The sequence below is a fragment of the Gorilla gorilla genome, chromosome 5, assembly GCF_029281585.2.
Source record: "Gorilla gorilla gorilla isolate KB3781 chromosome 5, NHGRI_mGorGor1-v2.1_pri, whole genome shotgun sequence".
Taxonomy (NCBI): Eukaryota; Metazoa; Chordata; class Mammalia; order Primates; family Hominidae; genus Gorilla; species Gorilla gorilla.
In genome coordinates, this window is record NC_073229.2 from 137,114,049 (window position 1) to 137,135,785 (window position 21,737).

Genomic DNA, 21,737 nt, shown 5'->3' on the forward strand with positions numbered 1-21,737 from the left:
AGAGGTTACGTAACCACATGTTTATAATGGTACTCATTAATTGACCACATAATTTATCTATTACTGACCATGCAAATAATTTTTAGGGATTATTTCAATTAAAAATTTAAGGAATACCTTTTAATGCTATAAAATATAAGCACTCCAAATGCCTTAAATTGGATCATGCAGGAAACCACGGAAATCACATTATTTTGCATTTCAGCTTTGGAAAAAAGCCACACTTTGAGAACGCTCAGGAAGAATTAGCAAAACTGATCCTGCCATAAACAATACAACCCAAAGAGTTCTTTCCTGAGACTAAAATTATTTGGCTACGAGGAGGGAAGGATGGTGAAGAATACAGTTTAGGAAGTGATCTAGCTGAGAAAGGTGAGAAAAACCCTGAAAAGAAAGCAAGTGCTTTTGCTAATTGAACCTAAGAATAGAGTGTTAGATAATGTGGGCTTACAAAAGGCTGTATTTTACAAACAAATATTTTCGTTTCAGGATGATGTAAAGTTTGAATAATAACAGTAAGTTTCCACTATTATTAAAACTACTCTCTTTCCACAGTTGCAGTTGGATTAGAGTCAAAAATTCCAGAGCAGCAGGCCCAAGGAAGAATAACAGTATGCAGAAATGAGGCATTTGGCTGCTTAAGAAATCAAGAGAGGGGCACACAAACAGGTTTGAATACAAGTCCACATTCCAACAAACTCCTTTTCTTCACTATCTCATGATCTTCTATGGAGATTCAAAGATATAGGAGTTTTTACTTAGTGCCTGTAAAAAAAAAAAAAAGGTAAAATAAGATAAAATTGAGAGTATTTTTTCTCAGAGCTTTAGCAAATTGATTTTTACTTTCTAGACATTATCATCTGTGGAGGTTACGCACATATTACAATGAATGCAATTTAATACCACTCAAAATGTTCTTGGTGACTCTTTATTCAGAATCACATTCTGGATCTATTATAACCATACAGAGAAGACATTTTTTTCTTTTTCTCTTTTTCCATTTGCTATCTTTCTCTCTTTCTTTTCCCTTTCTATCTTATTTTGTCTCTCTTTCTTTGGCCATAGTGCTAAAGTATTCCTTTTTCTATCCTTTTGTTTAAATGAATTTTGGCTTTATGCAAAATTTAATCCCTTTCCTTTGACATGTGACTATTCATCTCCAAGGAGAATTAAAAAGAAACACAAAGAAATGTTCTTCAGATATAAATGGAAATTCCAGAAGTGTAGTGAAGGCATCATAATGGTAATCACTTATCCCCACCAAACTGTGACAAAACTGAATGAGGTAGGTGTTTCAGTAGTGGAGATGTGTTCAGTAGTTGATTCAATTAGTTTATAGTCCAATTTAGCAAATCTAGACATTAGCGATATACAGATGTTTCTTTTGACTCACCGTCTGCACATGGAAGGTTCATTCACCACACCTGTGGGTGTGAAGGAAATCAGACTCGAGTAACCTTCATTTTTTGTGCTTATGAGAGTTTGTTTTTGATATAAAATATATTTTAAAAAAACTAGAATGGGTAAAAATGGAATTCTGTAAAAAATAACCGGAAGATTATTGTTAGATGGCCAGTCAAGCCAAGTGGACAGTTATAATCAGTGGGAGTGTGGCACTATGGCCATGCTCTGGACAGCTGGCTTTAGAGGAAGTGAAGTGCAGTTGGTGAACAGCATACTCCATAGGGATTCAGTGTCAGCCCTTTTTCTTACTAGATACATTGGAACAAGTTTTCAAAATTCTCTGTGCCTTAGTTTCTCCATCTAAAAAATGACAATAATAATAAGACCTCATACATTCATTGTGAAGACCTCACAAGATAATACACATGAAACAATAGTGTTGGGCATTTATGTGCACTCCACACATATTACCTAGCATATCATTGCTATTATTTATAAATACTTGATTATGCTTTTTTTTAGTTCAAAGGCAAAGAGATATAAGAAATAGTTCAAACGGAAAAGTGTGGAAAAGCCATGTGACACGAAGAATATTTCTCTGGTGATTCAGTAAAATATACTTATTAAGGGTGATTCTTATTTTACCTTTTTTTGTTTGTTTGTTTGTTTCTCTATCAGTGCCTTCTAGATGAGAACAAATATATTTTGAAAACAACTGAAACCACGACGTAGAAAGCACATTTTCATGCTGAATAACAGAATATTTATGTATCTTATATTTAAATATCTGAAAAAGTTTATTATTTTTAAGTCTTTTCCTTGAAAAAATATATTTCAAAAACATAGGATTTTTTACTTTTGATTTAGATGGTGTAGTATTTGTGGAATCCAAATGATTTGATGATTCTGATACCTACAAGGTACATATAGCTCCAAATGATGTCTAAAAGTAGAACTGTAATTCACATATACAACAGCAACTGCCACAATAATAATGATAGCTACTGTTAATTGAACATCTATAATGTGCTATATACAGTTCTCTGCACTTTAAATGAAATATGTTATTTAATCTTCTCAGTAACGCTATGTGGTGGGTAGGCAACGTTGTGTTCTATAAGATAAGATAAGGGAACTTTGGCACAGAGAAACTCTGGAATTGGCCGAGATTACTTGGATGTCAATGTCAGAGACTGGGTTTGAAACAGAGTGCGTTCCCCAAAGAATGCATTTCCCAGTTCTCCCAAAATAGTTTTCTGTGCACTATGCATACATTTTCTCCTTAGTGCCATATCTGTTCAAGTTAATTGAGGAAAATCAAACTATCTACTATTTAAAAAATAGGCTGATCATCTTTACTGCTAATGGGTTCAAATCACTTTGTTTATAATAGATCTGCTTCAGAAAGCTACAGCAGAGGCATCTGTCATTATTACTGTGAAGACATTCATGCTTGGAGGTGAAGCAATTGTCTCATGAAGTAAGAATCCTGTTTGCATACTTCTTTGTGGGCAACTTGTTTTATAGCACTTAGCAGATACTGAATTTTTGCAGACACAAGTTTTATGGTAACTATGACTGAGCAAGTCTATTGACACTATTTTTCCAACAGCATGTGTTTACTTCCTGTCTTTGTGTCACACTTTGATAATTTACACGATTTTCAATTTATTATTGTTATTGTATCTGTTATGGTGATCAGTGATCAATGACCTTTGATAATACTATTGTAATTGTTTCAGGGTGCCATGAACTATGCCCATATAAGACAGCAGATTTAATCAATAAATGTTGTTCATATTCTGTCTGCTTCACTGACAGGCCACTTCCCTGTCTCTCTCCCTCTTCTTGGGCCTCCCTATTCTCTAATTTTAACAATATTAAAATCAGACCAATTAAGGAGGCCGGGACCCATGGCTCACACCTGTAATCCCAGCACTTTGGGAGGCTGAGACATGTGGATCATGAGGTCAGGAGATTGAGACCATTCTGGCCAACATGGTGAAACCCTGTCTCTACTAAAAATACAAAAAAATTAGTTGGGCGTGGTGGCATGTTCCTATAGTCTCAGTTACTCAGGAGGCTGAAGCAGGAGAATAGCTTGAACCCGGGAGGCGGAGGTTGCAGTGAGCGGAGATTGTGCTACTTCACTCCAGCCTGGCAACAGAGTGAGACTCCGTCTCAAAAACAAACAAACAGCAACAAAAATTAGACCAATTAAAATCCCTACAGTGGCCTCTAAGTGTTCAAGTGAGAGGAAGAATCACACATCTCTCACTTTAAGTCAAAAGCTAGAAATGATTAAGCTTACTGTGAAAGACATGTTGAAACTCAAGATAGGCTGAAATCTAGGCCTCTTGCCCCAACCAGTTAGCTAAGTTGTGAATGTAAAGGAAGAGTTTTTAAGAGAAATTAAAGTGCTACTCCTGTGAACACATGAATAAGTAAGCAAAACAGCATTATTGTTGATATGGAGAAAATTTTAGTGGTCGGGATAGAAGATCAAACCAGCTACAACATTCCTTTAAACTAAAGCCTAGTCCGGAGCAAGAATCTAAATATCTTCAATTCTATGAAAGTTGAGAAAAGTGAGGAAGCTGCAAAAGAAAAGTTGGAAACTGACAGAGGTTGGTCCATAAGTCCTAAGGTTTAAGGAATAAAACTGTCTGCATAACATCAACGTGTAAGGTGAAGCAGCAAGTGCTGACGTAGACACTACAGCAAATTATCCAGAAAGACCTAGCTAAGATGTTTGATGAAGGTGGCTACAATACACAACAGACTTTCAATGTAGATGAAAAAGCTTTCTATTGGAAGAAGATGCCATCTAGAACTTTCAGAGCTACAAAGGAGAAGTCACTGCCTGGCTTCAAAGTTTCAAAGGACAGACTTACTCTTTTATGAGGTGCTAAGGCAGCTCATGACTTTAAGTTGAAGCCAATGCTCATTTACCATTCTGAAAATCCTAGGGCCCTAAAGGATTACTCTAAATGTACTCTGCCTGTGTGCTATAAATGGAACAATGATGCCTGGATGACAGTACATCTGCTTACAGCGTGTTTTACTTAATATTTTAAGCCCACTGTTGAGACCTACTGCTCAGAAAAAAAGATTCGTTTCAAAATATTGCTGCTCACTGCCAAGACAGCTAGTGCCCCAAGAGCTCTGATGAAGATGTATGAGAAGATTAATGTTGTTTTCGTGCCTAATAACACCTCCATTCTGCAGCCCATGGATTAAGAAGTAATTTTATAAGGCTGTAGCTGCCATAGATATTAATTCCTCCAATGGATCTGGTCAAAGTAAATTGAACTTGAAAACCTTCTGGAAAGATGCCATTAAAAACATTTGTGATTCATGGGAGGAGGTCACAATATCAACATTAACAGGAGTTTGAAATAAGTTAATTCTAGCCCTCATGAATGGTGTTGAAGGGTTCAAGACCATTGAACCCTCCACTAAAGTGGAGGAAGTAAATGTGGATGTGGTAAAAATAGCAAGATAACTGGAAGTAGATGTGGAACCCGAAGATGTGACTGAATTGCTGCAATGTCATGATCAAACGCAAACGGATGAGGAGATTTTTTTTATAAATAAGGAAACAAAGTAGTTTTCTTGAGATGAAATCTACTCCTGATGAAGATGCTGTGAACATTGTTGAAATGACAATAAATGGCTTAGAATTTTACATAAGTGTGGCTGATAAAGCAGTGGCAGGGTTTGAGAGGATTGACTCTAGTTTTGAAAAAAAATTCTACTGTGGGTAAAATGTTATCAAAATGCATTGCATGCTATTGCATTCAGTAAACTTTATTGTTATCCTAAGAAAGTGCCACAGCAACCTCAACCTTCAGCAGCCACCGTCCTGATCAGTCAGCAGCTATCAACATTGAGGCGAAACCCTCCACCAGCCAAAAAACAAACAAACAAAAAGATAAGGACTCTTTGCAGGCTCAGCTGATCATTAGCATTTTTTAATAAAATGTTTTTAATTAGAGTATGTACATTTTTGGCTATAATGTTATTGCACACTATACTAAAGTGTAACTTTTTTTCTTTTTTTTTGAGACAGAGTCTTGCTCTCTCGCCCAGGCTGGAGTGCAGTGGTGCAATCTCCACTCACTGCAAGCTCCGCCTCCTGGGTTCACGCCGTTCTCCTGCCTCAGTCTCCCCAGTAGCTGGGACTACAGGTGCCCGCCACCATGCCCGGCTAATTTTTTGTATTTTTAGTAGAGACGGGGTTTCACCGTGTTAGCCAGGATGGTCTCAATCTCCTGACCTCGTGATCCGCCTGCCTCGGCCTCCCAAAGTGCTGGGATTACAGGAGTGAGCTACTGTGCCCGGCCACTATAGTGTAACTTTTATATGCACTGGAAACCAAAAAATTTGTGTAGCTTTTTTTATTGCAATATTTGATTCATTGTGGTTGTCTGGAACTGAACCCACAATATCTATGAGATATTCCTGTACACATTTCACATTAGTCTCAGCATAACTAGAATAGGGAAATTCCCTTACTTTGCAGTCTTTCTTGTCACTTCCCAGGGTTCTTTCCTAAATTGAAGAAAGGCCTCCAATTGTCAGCTTTGGAATTGCCATGGCTAATTGTCTAGGAGATTTTTTTTATTCAAGACAAATAAGACTGACATCCTAAAACAGAGCATCATAACCTTTGTTGGCTCATTCCCCTGGAGATGATTAATGGAGACAGGACTGAATACCCTGACTGACTGTAAAAATAAATTAGTGGGAAAATGGCCATTGGGCAGGGATACCAGTTAACTCTCCAGGGCAACCTGCTTTATGTCTTGCTATGAAAGGGTACTGATGCCCTTGCTTAAACAGATGATTTAGAAAATAACCTCATGGTGTTGTATCATGTCATAAATGAAATTTTGTAAAGTGCCAGCAGAAGCTTCTCTGTTTTGTCAGTGTCCTTTTAGTATATGATTTGGGGCATCAATATTCCATCTATGAGGAAAAACAAATGGCAGAGCAGCTGCATACAACTATTATATCTATTGAGACATAGACCTGTATTTCAGGACATGAGTGACAAGATATAGAGGCTTATTGAAGAATGTTGTTAGATGCTAGGGGGCCACCATATGTATAGATAATCATTTGTATTGATACTACTCTGCTTTTAGCTAGAACAATTTGCAAAATATGAAATAGATACAAAATCATATAAATACATTTATACTGAATGCAGCCATTGGGTTTTAGTGTAGAAGACTGATATATTTATTTTTTAAAATATTGAGAAATTAATGAAATAAAATTAAACCTTCTCCTTATAGCTACAAAGGCATATTTCAAAAGGAAAACACATTGTTGTAAATAATTTATTTGTTTGACATTTTGTAAATTTGAGTGTAGATAATTTTATTTAAGACATGTTACCTTGGGTGATGTGAGATTTAAGCCTTAGTTTCCTCATCTATACAGTTGAGATAATAATTGTAAAGACTAACTGAGAGAATATAAGTAAAATATTTAGCAGAGTGTAAACATCTTAAATTTTGCCCAAATAATTGAACATTAGTATGGAGAATAATTAATTTAGATTAGCTCTATACATTATTAAGAACAAGCATTCCAAAGAGAAAAATAGGTTTGGGGAAAATCTAAAAACAATTGGAATAATATGCTCATCTCTATTGAGAAGGGTAAATGCATTGCCTAAAAAGAAAGAAAAAATATAATGAAAGACAATATGCTTGGATTTCAATGTAAGTAATTTTTGTTATAGAGATATGTTGTATTAGCTGATAGATGGTCGGCCGGGCACGGTGACTCACGCCTGTAATCCCAGCACTTTAGGGGGCTGAGGCGGGTGGCTCACTTGAGGTCAGGAGTTCAAGACCAGCCTGGCCAACATGGAGAAACCTTGCTACTAAAATACAAAAATTAGCTGGGTGTGGCATAATTCCAGCTACTCGGGAGGCTGAGGCAGGAGAATCACTTGAACCTGCGATGTTCAGTGAGCCAAGATCACGCCACTGCACTCCAGCCTGGATGACAGAGTGAGACTCCCTCTCACAAACAAACAAACAAACAAACAAACAAATAAATAAATAAATAAAATAAAAGATGGTAGGCTCACCCAAACTATAGCAGGATAAACTCAATAGAATAGCATACTTATTAAATGACAAAATCAGGGCCAAAACAAATTTTGACAGCCACTGTGTGCCCAATCTATTAAAATAGAATTTAAGTGAACAGGCTATAGATAGTAATTTTAGACAAACTTACTTGGAATGACTCAGCATTTAGGTGAAATGCTCAGCAGGAATCAACATGCTATCTGACATTTGAACTCAATCCTTGACATTATTTGTGGTAGGATGGATCAATCTGATATATCAGCTAGAATGAGCTGGACAAAAAATACCAAAATAGTTTAAAAGAAAAAAAATCTCACCTATCAATGTGTCCCAGAGTAGGATGGCTTTCAATCTGGTTAATTCTGTGGCTGAATACCATTAAGAACCAATGTTCACATTACACGTCCATAAAATGGAATACTACTCAGCAATTAAAAGGAACATCCTACTGTTTTAGGTAATAACATGGGTGAGCCTCAAACTTATTATACTAAATTTTAAAATCCTGACTCAAAGGCTGTATACTATATAACTCTATTTATATGACATCTGAAAAAGTCAAAACTATGACAGAAAAAATATCAGTGGTTACCAATGGTCAGGGTTGGGGAGAGATGATTGACTATGAAGAGGCATGGGGAACTTGTTGGGGTGATAAAACTATTCTATATCTTGATTGTGATATTTCTATATGACTATACACATTTGTCAAAACTCATAGATTTATGTATCTGTAGTTTTACTCTATTTAAATTGTATCTCAATAACCTTAAAAACAAATGAAAAAGAACTGATTTGTCATCATCTGTGTGTCTGTCTGTCATCTGCTCAGTCCACCTCATGCTTACAAGAAGGCTGTCACATTTCCAGCCATCACAGGCAGATAAGATAGTGTCCCACAGAAGCTGTTCCTTTATGTGTTCTCTTTTCACTTGTAAGAAAAACTTTTCAGAAGCCTGTCTCCCTACTCCCTCACAGCAGGTTTCTCACACATCTCATGGACTAGACCTGGGTCACATGACTACTCCTTAATCAATTCTGACAAGGAAAACAAATCATCATAATTAACATGGACTCTGATTTAACCTTAAGTTCAGGATAGAGATATCTTCTCTCATGCTAGATACTTGAATACATTAGAAATTCAACTGGTAAGAATAAACCATGGTTGTAGTGAACACAACGAGTTACGGTGAACAACTAACAGTATCTGTTCAACTGGCTAGCAACCTTGTTGTATTAGGCCATTCTTGCAGTGCTATAAAGAAATAACTGAGACTGAGTAATTTATAGAGAAAAGAGGTTTACCTGGCTCACGGCTCTGCAGGCTTTACAGGAAGCATGGTGCCAACATCTACTTGGCTTGTGGAAGGCCTTGAGAAGTTTACAACCATGCCAGAAGGCAAAGGGGGAGCAGGCATGTTACATGGCAAAAGCATGAGCAAAACAGAGAGAGAGAGAGTGGGGGCAGGAGGGAAGGTGCCACACACTTTTCAAGGACCAGATATCCCATGAACTGAGAGTGAGAGGTCACTTATCACTAAGGGGATGGCCCGAGCCATTCATGAAGGATTCGCCCCGATGATCCAAACATCTCCCAGCAGGCCCCACCTCCAACATTGAGGATTACATTTCAATATGAAATTTGGGCTGGGATAAACATCCAAACTACATAACTTGTCATTTTATTCAATGGTAAACTTTGATACAGTCAACAAGAAGGACACAAAACCAAAAACAAACAAACAAAACCAAACAAAAATCCAAGCTAATACTTTGCCTTACATATTTTGCTTACATACTCTAATACTTGCATCTCTGAATAGATGCATCTTTCTATAATTAGAAAGATAATGTCTTGAAATTTATTTGATAAGGGATGGATTTGGAAACTATGTCATATGAGGAATTACTGCAAGAAATGTGACTAGCATGTACACTAGCATGTGGAAGACACATTAGACTCTATCTTAATGTTGTTAAAGACTGGAGAGAGAACGATATGCAGAAAGTATCCTACTACATTGTAGAGAGAATTTTCAAATACGAATTGAGTTATCCAAAGATTTCCAGCGGTAGTGAATTATTCATCACTGTGAGTATTCATGCCTGACTCAGACAATCCCTACAGGGATGTAGCATAAAAACATCTAGTCTAACAGATGGCTAGTTGGACTGGACATTCTTTCTTTGCCATATTGAAATAGTGCTAATATTATTTCCTAAATATACAAGGAAATATATTTGTGTTTACAGAATACTCATATATACATAGCATATGACTAAAAAACTTACTGGTTAAAAGGCTAGAAGGGAATACATAATAAAATGAAAATGTATTATATGAGATAGGAAGATGATGGATGAGTTTAAAAAAAAATCCAACAGCAATTTGGATGAGAAGTGGAAAATTTTGGCTTAGTTTAATACTGAGAAATTATTGATCTAAGTGGAATCCATTCACAATGAAAACAACCAAACTTTTTTCCTTTGAATGTGCCTTCTTTAGGAGACCCTCCAAGCTGACACCAGCTGTCTGGGCCTATTCTGATCCAAACCCCAAACTTTTGAATTCCTCTCTGTTTTGGGTTCATAAACATATGTTTTTTAAAAAATATAAATTGGAGGATACTCACTGACATTAAGACATTTCGTGAATGTTTACAGCCTGTGGGGAAAAAAATATGATTTCCAGCTTGCCTATAAAAGGGAGAGTAGCAAATGTTTGAGAAACAACTTCTCTATGCTTATGCATAGCATTGATTCTCTATTGAATTATTATTATTATTATTACCTAATGCAATCTCTTATTTGTGTAGCAGTTACTGGAAGCAGAAAGGCCAAGATTAACTATAATGACCTATCACTGACAGAACTAAATGAAGAGCTTTACATTTCATGAGTTACTATTATTATTACTGTGCTAATCATGGAAAATGCTGCTAACTTGAAATCATTCAAATGTACCAGATAAATTTAAGCAGCTGCCTATCCATCAACACTTAAGTGGAAACACAGTATAACCCAAACGCTACAGTATAAAGTATCAATTAATAACACAGGTGTGCCTGGGTTATTTTTAGCAGCCTAGAAAACCCAAAGTTAAATAGCAAAGAAATCATGTGTAAAGCTCTTTTTTCATGGTCTAGGTATATCTATCATGCTTTACATCATGTTAAATGATTTTTTTCTCAAGTTATTTAAGAGCTCATATTATCTTACAAATAACTTTAGAAATGTATCCTAAACTGTATGTATCCTAAATGAGAAATGTTTCCTCAACTGAGAAGCTTGCTGGATGGATGATTTATGTTGGCTGAGAAAACAGCAAACAAAAAGGCTTTAGTTAGGAAAAAGATGCAGCTACGAGAACTCAAATGCTAGAAAACAAAAAAAAGCAGTAATTGGAAAAGAAAATAGAGGGACCCTGAACTGATTATATTTTGTTAATTTCATACATGTACCAAATACTCACATTCTATAAAGCTCTCTGTTAGCCTTTATGGTGACATAATGATGTATAAAATAATTTCATTTTCTGCCCCAGTGGTTTCAACATTGTTATAAAAAAAGAAAGAACTCTTATGGTATGGGTTTTCTCTAACATTAGCACTAAGTTAAATTATGTTCCGCTGGTTGTGGAATTCTTACACTGGTTTCATAGGAAAACATTTTCAGAAGCAATTTACATTTCCTTCTAGGATCTAAACAAGAAGAGCAGAATTTCTAGTTACCAGCATTTCCTACTAGAGTAAGGGCTTCTCTGTTGGTCAGATCAAAAGACTGATTTTTTTCTATAAGTATTTAAAACGTATTTATTCAGTCACTTAAAATTTAGGTTGAATGCTTTTGTAACACTCCTACGTCAGTTGCATAGGAACAATTCAAAGAACCTTTAAAGGATAAAAGCTGGTCAATTTCAATATCTTCCCTACACTTAGCAGATCTAATTTCTCATAGCTCACAACATGAGCAGCCTTAACATCTTTCTGCTCATGACATTGCTTTTCATTTTTGTGGTTTTTATCTATTCTGCTTCCTCAATCTGAAATTTTCTGTCCTCCCTTTTCAATATTTATTTAGATCCTGCTTAAACCTTTAAAGCCCAACAAAATCCCTTCCTCCTACACAGAGACATACTGCAGCAAGCTCTCCTGGTATTTCCCTCTCTCTCTTCTGTTTGTTATGCTTACCTGGGAAGTATTGTCCAGTGTGACTGTTTTGATCCCTTTAGGTCCACTCCCCCTTCAAATTAATGGTTATTAACCCTTTCAGGACATAAGATTCATGAGAGGTGCTTTTCAAAAAGGGGATGCTCAGGTTCTGTCCCCAAAACAACTGAATTTGGAGTTTTGAAGATAAGGCTTGAATTGAACACTGCTATTTAAAAGAAAATCTTCCAGGGTTATTTTCATGCATAGTAGATATTAAGAAACCAGTTGATTTAGGATAAGATTAATCCAAACCAGTTTGTTTACCATAAAAGACTATAATTTAAGACCTTCTTTTCCCATCTTCCTGTTTATATTTCTGTCATACACATGACACAGAGTACATGCAGCATTTTTAGATTCAACAAGAAAAGGTGTGACCATCCAAGCCTATTGGTGGTGTGGGTGGAGGAACAGGGAAGACTCCAGCATGCATGCTAATCCCTAATCTAGAACATATTCCTCATTAATAGATTAATCAGCTGAGGTCCATATGGTTTAAAGTTACCCAAGGTAGAGGAGCCCAGCATGTTAGTGAAAAATGAGGTACAATTTGAATCAAGTCTTCAGCCTCCCCAAAGAGTGAGGTTTTAGATTTCACCGGACTTTGTGGTCCGGCTGATCCCTAGTTGCCTTGTATGTTTTGGTGTTCTTGGCATCTGAAAGCTCAGTTCTTTCGGTTTTCAAAATAGTCCCTTATACACCTCTTGTTTCTTCCACATTGTCTACAGTGCATAGAATACACACAAGCACAACTTGGTTGATTTGATTCATGAACATTTTCCCTTCTCTTGTGTTTGTAGCCTTCAGGAATGCTGCTGTCCTAGGAAAAAAAGGCCATTTTTTAAGCCTTAGAATGAAACAAAGGGAAGTCTGTACTTGGAATAATCTTGACCCCAGAAATCTTGTTTGGTGTTCAGAAAGTGTGAAGGATGCTAAATATTCAATATTCTACAAGAATGTTAGCTGCACTGCACATTGCCATCTCCTAATCTCTCTTTCTCTCTCTCTCTCTCTCTCTTCCTCCCTCTCCCTCCCTCTCCCTGTCCCTCTGCATCTCCCTCTCCTTTCTACCTGCTCTTTCTCTCTAGGGCATGGCATGCATGTAAGATTTCTATTTGCATTCTGCCAAGTAATCAGAAGTAACAGTACCTAATTATGTAACAATCTAAAATATAATTGAAAAAAGCCTATATGAACTATCCAGTTTCAATGAATATGAAAGCTATTTTTATCAATGTCTGTATTAGATTTCATTAGTGGGTAGCCTCTACCCAACTGACCTCCATTTTCAGTTGCTTTGATTTCAACTGTCTTTGATGGTACTGAATGGACACATCCCCTTGCCACCAGTGGTTAAGAGTTATTGTTTACAAGATTACCAAGGAAAAACTTATGCACCTCAGCTTCTGCTCCTAAGAGATGCACTTTGGGGATGGTAGGATTTTCAACTTAGTTTTCTAGTTCTGGTATCTTCAGAAAAGATTCAAAAATTTCCCTGAAATACACCAACTACTGTTCTCACCTTCTGTAAAGTATTGACAACAGAAATGCCATATCATAAACGGGCTATTTTATAAAAAACATATTTGTGTTTTTACAGATAAAATGACAAATTTAAAACCCCAAGAACACTCCTTCTGTCAGTTTCTGTTGTGTCAGATATTGTATGCTCTCTTCTGTATGACCTTGGAAGATAACTTCCCTTATGTGAAAACAACTCTCCCATGAATTATAAATGATGTCGAAGGATTGTTCTACAACAAAAGTGTCTGGATTGATAGTATCTGGAATTTCTCCAAGTTGTTAATGTATTTTCTAATCGTTTTTAGCCAGCCCACTTTTATAGCAAACATCTCAAATTTTGTTTAGAAAAAATAATAAAATAATGTTTTTTAACTTGTAATACTGAATAATGTTTGAATGGCTAAAAGTAAATCAAACGATGACAATTCTGCATTTTTATCAAAGGGGGAATTTTCTGTTCCCATAACCACAAGCTCTTTAATTCCACTAGCCAATTATAGGGTGTGAGGTAATAATGCTCTCAAGGGGAAATGCCATTGCATTGACCTCAGACTCAGGGGGACTAGGGAATGGGTTGGATAAGCAGCAGAAAATAATGAGCACACACCGTAAGGTCAGATGAAATGGAAATAGAATGTAATCATAACAACTTTGCTCTTCATGCTTTGAATTTACTGAGCTATTTTCCTGTGTGACTAACTATATGCAAAGAATGGCTTAACCTTCCTACTTCTAAAATAAATGCTGCTTGCATCAAGCAAACTTCACAAAGCCATGACCTATTTTGATAAAATTCAGGCAAGTTTTCAAGTGGATTTTTTCTATACCAACCAACGAGTTTGTTGTTTGAAGAATACACGCACGTACACTCATACACACACTGCAGAGACACAAAGACAGACACACGCACATCCTTTATAACTAAAAGTTTCAAAAACTCTAGTAGTTTTCATTTCCAAAGAATACAAGGCACATTGTTTGTAGATAAAAAACAAATAACATTCATTGTTTAGAATGTATACCATTTTCTTCTTTTGTCTTCCTTCTTCGTTAGAATACATACACTTTTTTAAACACTTCTGCCATTTACGTCTACCCAAGAAAATCATCACTTATTAATTGTAAGTTTTATATGTGTATGGTGTACGTGTCTGTATACATATTCATACATTCATACGTCCCTGCATACACACATACATTAATTAATTTTTTAGCCAAAAATATGCTTCTCTCCTTACGGGCAGAGATGAGGCCCTCTCTTCTTGGTGTTCCCCTTGTCAGAATTGGTATAGCAATTTTATTTAAGAGTACAGGTATTGGACTCAGACTGGTTCTGCAACTTACTGACTACACAACTTAACATTCCTGAGCCTTAGTTTCCTTGCCCTTAATATGGAGGTAGCACAATCTACTGCATATCTAGTATTAGATGATATATACACAGTTTTGGGTTATTTATAATTACCCAACATTTAATCATTATTGATATAGTTTGGCTGTGTCCCCACCTAAATCTCATGTTGAATTCCCATGTGTGGTGGGAGAGACCTGGTGGGAGATAATTGAATCATGGGAGCAGGTCTTTCCTGTGCTGTTCTCATGGTAGTGAATAAGTCTCATGAGATCTGATGGTTTTAAAAAGAGGAGTTTTCCTGCACAAGCTCTCTTGTCTGCTGCCATGTGAGATGTGCCTTTCGCCTGCCACCATGATCATGAGGCCTCCCCAGCCACGTAGACCTGTAAGTCCATTAAACCTCTTTCTTTTGTAAATTGCCCAGTTTTGAGTATGTCTTTATCAACAGTGTGAAAACAGACTAATACAATTGTTATTTACCAACATATATGAAAGAGAAAAATGGGAACAAGATGTTTTAGAGTAACCGTTGGATCATTTAGGGTCCTAAAAGGAAATTAATGATACACCCAAATTCCAACAAGAGTTCATTTGCCAAAGGATTAAATACAAAGATATCAGAAGATATAGGAGAATTGCAAGGGATAATGCAGAAACCTGGAGGGATAAAGGGAACAATAGGCCACTGGGGCCAGTGCGGGGCTGAGACCTGTGCTGTGTGTCCCCATTGCTCCTTATTTGTCTCCATTGCTCCATAAAATACAGTGCTCCTTTAAGATTAAAAATTTACCATCTTTAACCCACAAAATTCTCTGTCTGTTCTTTCCATGACCTCCAGTTTGGTCTTCTGATTGGTAGTCTTCATTTTGATTCTTGCTCTTTAGCTCTTCCCACACCCCAGGCAGGAAAAATCCTTTGTTTCTTACTTTGCTCAATAGATAATGAATAGCTTTGATTCCCTGACAAGAACTTCTCTTGCAGTACTCCGTTCCCACCCCATATCACACCTTCTTGTCATCTGAAATTGCGCTGTTTCTGAATTCACAGTTTTCTAACACTCCACTCTCCAACTACAACCTTTTGTGCCTCTAGCTCTCTTACTCAAGCTGTATGGTTTATTGATACATGGTTACTTCTCTAGTTTTCCAATATGTTTTATCTACCCTGTCCTCTGAATGTGGGTGAATGATAATTAGAGATATATTAATACACTTTGAAGTCAGAAAAAAAGCCTATCTCTTGGACATTGATGAAAAACAAATGAGCAAAGATAAACAGAAATGAGTGGTGGTTTCACTGAGTCTTCTCATGAGCCTCTTCTAGAATTTCCATGAGGTTTTGCTATGTATTATCCAAGATTTGGTTATAGTTTTCCCTTTAACATTTAAGGGACATGCAGTTGGCTTCTTGGCATGCAACAGACAAACAAACAAGCAAACAATCTGACAGATTCATATCAACACTATTACTCTTTTTCCACAAATTTCACATTTCAAACTTATTGACCCCATAATTTTCCTTTCATCCATTGATCCTCTCCTCTCTTTCCATCTGTTCTTTTCCAGTTTGAATTCTGTAGTTCATATTCTAATCATTGTCAGTAAATATTTTTATTGCTTTTGTGATCTCCTCAGAAAAATCCCAATGATTTATTTTCTTCCAAATTTGTATCTATGAAACTGCAGCTTAGTGGAGAAATTTCACATAACTGGTCAGATTCTGCCTCCAGAATATATCTCAAACTTGCCTAATTCCCCTAATTTCTATTGTGAAATAAAACCAAACCATATGGTTTCTCACTGGCCTATTCCAGCCTTTCATAGTACTTTAGGATCAACTCATGATCCATTCTAATTCACTCTTCACAACACAGCAAATGAGAGTTTCATAAAATATAAAACAGTTTATGCCAGTGCCTTGTGGAAAATTCTTCAATGACAATCCTTTGTTGTGAGAAAGAAAATCAAACTCCTGAATATTGCCAAAAAAATCCTGCCTAATTTGGTCCCTGGCCAATACCAACATCATTCTCCCTCTTCTTTGTTACACTCTAGGTTCACTGTCCTTTCACTTCTGCAAAAGGCAAATAACCCCACCTCAAGGACTTTGCATATGCTGTTCTTTTTCCTAGAACACTCTTCTTCCTCCTTTGTGAATGTCTGTTCCTTCTCTTTCTTATGTATTTGCTTAAATGTAGTCTCCCCTATTTGAAGTAGGTAAATACCTTCCTCCTTCCCCTACTTTCTCCCCAATACTCATTTCTCCTGCTTTCTCCCCTTTCCTACTTTCTCTGTCTCCTACTTTCTCCCTAACACTCTATTCTTTTTCTTTATGATTACACAGTACTTATCATCTTTACCTATTAGCATCTCTACTGCATCCTGAGTGTGGTCAGGACCAAGTTTATTTTGTTTGTTTTTGTATTTCCATTGCCTAGCGCAGTCCTTGATATACAGTAGATGATGAATAAATATTAAATGAGTGAAAGAAGCATTAGACAGGATATAGTGGGTAATAGGGAGACATATATCCCTTTTGAGCTAGGAAATTGTAGTCTGTATCATAAATTTATGCAGATTAATTTAGTGATATAAAAATCAAATTACAAGTTAAGTGAGATAAGTGAAATTATCTCTTAATTAAATGAAACTCAGGACTTTCAGGGTTATCTTTGTACAAAGTTTGAATGATCTGGACCTTGCTCTCTTCAATTTCACTTCCCCCTAATATCCTCTCTCTTTGATTATTTCTGTCCGGAGATGCTGACCCCTTTAAATGTTCTGATTCAAGTATCGATAGCTCTCTACAGCACAGCTAAGATAGGCTGAAAAATACAAAATATATTGCATAACACTAAGAAAAACCAATACCTAAGGGCTTAAATACAAAGAATATAAGAAGTGCAAGAAGTCCAATCTATAATATATAGGAGTTTAATCCTGCTCTCTCTAGCTCCCTGCTTAAGTGCAAAAAGTCTGGCTCAGCCTACCTCTCACTCAGAGCTTCCTCCACTAGAGCTCTCCAAAGGGGTGGCACAGCTCACTCTCTCTTTGACTGTGACTCTCATTTCCTGGATCTCTATATTCCCAGGTAGTAGTGGCCCTGCCTTGGGCCTCCATACTTTAAAGGAGTCTATTCTTATCCTCTTCTGGTCTTCCCCTTCTTATGGGGGTAAGACATCTTATAGATCAAGGGAACTTACTCAGAGGCTGTAACTGCCTGCTGCCATTTCTAAACCATAGTTCAGGAACCTGGAACTCTGACCTAAGTGCCCCAAGCTCAGTTCCAGAGTCTTTGCAGTCCTCCTCCCTAGATCCATTTTCCGATGGCAGATTACACTCTAGAGTATATGCAACTCTAGGCCTGAGGGATGGCTACAGGGCCGCCGTTTAAAGGGACGTGAAAAGACCTTGAACATGCAGGCTGTGGTGTCTGCGTGGATGTGCATCAGGCCTCTTGTGGTAGAGGACAAAATGGGATGGAAAGAGAAGGTAGGAAAATACTAACAGCAATTGAATTATCTTTTTTATTAGCAAGTACACAACAAATAGTTTAAGTTAAAAGTAAACAATCATTAAACGTTAGGAATTACAGGCAAATAGAAGAGTTTAAACTTGAATATGTAATATTTGAAAGAGTTTTTTAATTAAGTTACATAACCATGCTGTCTAAATTAAATGAGATTTTGCCCCACCTTGTTGCATCTGCATACAGGCATACAGAGTTGCACATACTTTAGAAAGTGACCCAAGCTCTAGTTGGATGGTTAGTAGAGTAGAAACCCATGTACAGATGTTTGGGTGCTTTCCAAAAAAAATAAGCCATTTGCTTTTCTTCTCAGTACTGAAGAAGGATGAGCAAAAATATTAAAAGGCAAAGATAAACAGGCCTTGCTGAATTGTCCAAGACTGACTCCATTTAGGTCAAGGTCATATGATATATCCGTGTGGTTTTAATTATATTGTTTTCTAGTGAGCACTATGGGTGTGTCTGATTCCAATTTTAATTATTTCATATACTTTTTCAGTTGCCTGTGCTATAATAAACCACATTCTTCAGCATTAAATCAATCAGAACTCCACCTAAGTTCAGTGGCGATATTTTATGAGGCTAAGCTAAATATTTGTACCTAATATCTCAGAAGCCAACAACAATCTGTGGATTAAAAGATAGCTTTTGTGTATAGAAGAAATGTCCTTTGTTTTGTCATACAATTGCTAAAAGAACTACTTCTAGTAAAACAGTGTATAGGAATTTATCATTTACACCATCAGAAGCAGTTTTCATTATTTCGAACAACTATAAAAATAAAAATTCCAGGTTAAAATAAATAGTGCATAAATTAATAGTTAAAACTACTGTAGTTGAGCCCCCAAAAATCTTAACTATTCTGAAGATTCAGTATCATTGTACTTTTAAGAGTATTAATTTTGTGATAAGCATCTTTAGGCCTCTTCATGAAAATGATTTTACAATAACTATAGTAAAGCAGGGTGATATCGTTTTGGATACATGTCCCTGCTCAAATCTCATGTTGAATTGCAGTCCCCCAATGTTGGAAGTGGGGCCTGTTGGGAGGTGATTAGATCATAGGGGTGGATTTCTCATGAATGGTTCAGCACCATCCTCTTGATGCTGTCCTCACAATAATGAGTTATCCTGCAATCTCGTTGTTTAAAAGTATGTGACACCTTCCCCTCTCTCTCCCTCTTGTTTTTGCTATGTGACTTACAAGCTTCTGCTTCACCTTCCACCATGATTGTAAGCTTCCAGAGGCTTCCCCAGAAGGAGATGCCAACTCCATGCTTCCTGTGCAGCCTGCAGCACCGTGAGTTAATTTATCCTCTTTTCGTTATAAATTACACAGCCTCCACTGGGTGCCGTGGCTCACACCTGTAATCCCAGCACTTTGGGAGGCCGAGGTGGGTGGATCACAAAGTCAGGCATTTGAGACCAGCCTGGCCAACATGGTGAAACCCTATCTCTACTAAAAATACAAACATTATCCGGGCGCAGTGGTGGGCCCCTGTAATCTCAGCTACTCCGGAGGCTTAGGCAGGAGAATTGGTTGAACCCGGGAGGTGGAGGTTGCAGTGCACTGATATCGTGCCACTGCACTCCAGCCTGGGTGACAGAGCAAAACTCTGTCTCGGAAAAAAAAAAAAAAAATTACCCAGTCTCGGGTATTTCTAGCAATGTGAGAATGGCCCAATACGTAGGGAGAGAGGCTAGGTTTGGAAAAGTTGTAGCTTCTCTTCAACCCTTGATGTAAACTACAGATTTTTAAGTTACTGTTATTTCAAAATGTATTCCTTGAAACGATACTGCCACATGGATATATAAATGAGGTGCATTGCTTTGGAGGGCTCTACCATCATTATTATTCCAGCTATCTGAGTAGATACATGCCTTGTTAAAGCATTAAATAATGAGGTCACACTTCAATAGCTAATTACAGCCTCTGTCTCCTGTTTTCTGTAAATGCATGTATGTGCGTGTTTCTAGCCCTATGGACATAATCAAATCTCCAGAAGAGTAGTCTAATCTATTACTGTAGCAAAACTAAAATCTTCAGAATTTTGTATTCTCATTTTCATATTTGGTATGGTTATTCATATAAATGGTTAGTTTAAAAATCAGACAAAACATCTTTTCCACCATTACAAAAATCATTTTGATTACAGGGGAGTGTATCTCCATTTTTCATTAGAATAAAAAGTAACGAATAATATTATTTGCCAAGTCGACCTTTTAAAGTCTTTATTATCTAATATAAAGCAATATGGAAAAGAAATTTGATTTTCACTGAAATTCAACACACTCATCAAACCTTCAGTTTTGGTGAACCATTGATGTTACGTAAAAACTCTAAAATTTAGGATGATAGAAAGAAAACGTACGCTTATCATAAATTTACAATCATATTGTTTAGACTGCATGCAATGTATTTATTTATTTGTAGTGACTCAAAGGGTTACGAAAGATAGTGGTTGAATTGTCAACATTTCTCTAGTATTTATATAGTAAGACTGAAATAATGAGAGTGATTTATTGTTCTTGGATAGGACCCTGATTTTGAAAAAGATTAAATGGCCCCAGTTACAGCTAACATTGTACAGTATAAGAATTTTCAGAAATAAGTGACTATAATAGTTTTTTTCTAAAAAGGAACAGCAAAGAAACCCAAATTTGTTGCATCAAATAATATGTTAAATCATTCAATTATATGAATTTTATTTAAAAATACATATTTAAGATAATAATGTTACTATTAGCAAAAATAAATTAAGGATTAAAAGTAAATTATAATGAAACCATAGAGATGCCATACTTGGTATATTGGAAAATCCCTTTGTAATTTTAAAAATTCTACCGTATTTTTGCTCACTTAATCTTTAAAATACTTAGAGAAATCGGGAGAATATTAAATTCTGGTTCTAATTTAGGAATAGCTTATTGGAATAGGACAGAATGCTCTATAATATCTTGCTATTACTGGTAAAAGAAAAATGTTTATCTGGTCCATTTTGACTGTACATTAATGACAACCAGTGTGGTGAATGTAGACCCCCAAACATTCAATCGTTTGGAGTCCTACAAGTAATCTGTCCTGCTGATTCAGATACTGAGATATCATCTGGATATTTCCTTGTAAACATGATCCTTGTAATGAAAATAATGATGTTGATTTGTGCTTCTCCTCAACATGTATGTCCCAAGAAGGGGCAGAGATTGGTCTCTGTTCTAGGATGATTTCTTTACAATTACCATTGCGCTATTGATTGTTTTCACTTCATTTAAACTTAGAATATAGATTAGATCTGTGCATATAGTTGTTAATGACATTCTGTTAACAGCAGCAAGATAAAGTTGCCAGTACCATGGCAAGAATATTTTATTAATTGTCCAGTCTGGGCACTGGGCCAAGGTAAAACCAACAGGATAAATGGTTCATTGCCATTGCTTTCAAAAGAAGATTATAGTACTGTTCTTTCCTTTTGAACATTGGCTCAATTCCCATTCTTTAATTAATCTGCAAGAGGCTGACACTATTGTCTTTCCTAATTTTCTTGTTTTGGAATTGCCTAATGGATTTCCTCTCTTATCTCTGTACTCACATCCCATTAT

General features: G+C 36.5%; 1 long non-coding RNA gene across 1 annotated transcript; it reads left to right on the forward strand.

Moving 5' to 3' along the window:
* The first annotated feature begins 217 nt into the window (after positions 1–217).
* On the forward strand, positions 218–19,437 carry LOC129534269 (uncharacterized). The gene is made up of 4 exons (XR_008680790.2): positions 218–372; positions 556–669; positions 2,798–2,884; positions 19,345–19,437. It is a non-coding gene; the product is annotated as an uncharacterized lncRNA (long non-coding RNA).
* The last annotated feature ends 2,300 nt before the right edge of the window (positions 19,438–21,737 follow it).